We start from the raw sequence: 1,607 nt of genomic DNA on the forward strand, positions 1-1,607 counted from the left end.
TAATTCAAATATACGTACAATCAACAACGTCCAGTTGTAACTCAAGTTATAAGATGGAAACAGATTTTGTTATTGAAGGTTTTACCTGAGCTGTCCATGCTGGCATGCTGACACTTCAAGTGGCTTGAATCTACGCATCAGAAATCTCAACAATCTTGATGCATTATTAGATGATGGCTGCAGAGGCTGTCTGCTCTGCTCCTCCTAAAGAATTTTTTTAAGTATGTATTATTGTATTATAAAATCCACTGTACATAGTCTCATAACATATTTTAACTTGGATTTAAATTTTACTATTGTAAATAGCTATAGGTTTTTTTTCTTCTAATTTAACTCGTTTTTGTTATGTCCCCGTATTAGTAGGGGAGTTTTTCCCCAGCTAGGTGGTTGATGACATTCTTAATAAAGTTTCTATCTATCTATCTATCTTTCTGGTCAGCGGCTACGTTATTCAGTATACTTATTCAAAATGGTGGCTGAAGGCGATGCGAGGCGCTGCGGAACGAAAAGAAAAGCATCCTCCGTGCAGTGTAAGTATATAATCGCAGCTTCTTAACATACCACTCATCTGAAATAGTAATTTTTAGGGGTAGTTCATTTTAGGGTAGTCCATTTGGGTAGTCCATTAGGGTAGTCCATGGACTACGGGTCAGTGTTTTGTCCATCACCCGTAAAGTCATAGCAGAATCTCGAACCTTACGATTACAGAGCTGTTTTATTCACATATTCTTAATATGAAGAGAAGTTCCCTTCATACAAGAAGTTTCAAGCGTATACACCTCTCCGTTTTTAGATACAGATGGACTAAAAATGGCTTTACGGGCCCGAAAAGTTTCCGGGGCTTTCGAGAAACGGGCCCCAAAGAACTAGCGCTGAATAGCGAAGATATTAGTTTACAAACATTGTTTTTGTTATTTAAATGTTCAAAACGTTAAACAAAACAACTCTTTGTTTCACCACCCAATAGTTCTCTGGTTGGCATGTTAATAACAATAGGTGACGACACTGATATCTTTGCTATAGAAAATTGCGAATTTACATAATTTCCGAAAAAGATGACAACTCCCTGAGGTATACTTAAATTTTCGAATTGTTTTTTCCTGGAAATTTCTTTTCCATTTGATTTTCATCCTGGAATTTCGGAATATTTTCGGTTGAATGATTCGCTTTTCGGAAATTCGCCAACCGCAGCGAAAAGGTCACAAGACAAAGGGTTTAATGAGTAGTACAATGGCAAGTACACTGCAAGCCTTATCAATCTTTGTACATTTTTTAGCCAACCTATGCAAAACAAGCAAGTACACTACCTTAGCGTATTTAGTTGAAGTTAGTATTTATCGTCAGACAAGTGGCAAGATTCCAAAGTAAAATATTAATCCATTTTCGAATACGTGTCCCCATCATCCTTGCGAGAGATGTCCAACTCGCTGTGATGGCGGCCCAAAGAACTAGCGCTGAATAAAAAATAGAGAATTTTCGGTCGAATGGTTCACCTTACGGAAATTCAACAATTTCCGGATTTTCTGGAATTTTTCCCTGGAATTTCCGTACCATTTGTCCTCGTTTTCGGAATTTTTGGTCGAATAGAAAGCGCCCCACGTCACTTT

This window comes from Orbicella faveolata, unplaced genomic scaffold (assembly GCF_042242905.1).
Source record: "Orbicella faveolata isolate gen_17 unplaced genomic scaffold, um_ofav_v1 contig_24, whole genome shotgun sequence".
Lineage (NCBI taxonomy): Eukaryota > Metazoa > Cnidaria > Anthozoa > Scleractinia > Merulinidae > Orbicella > Orbicella faveolata.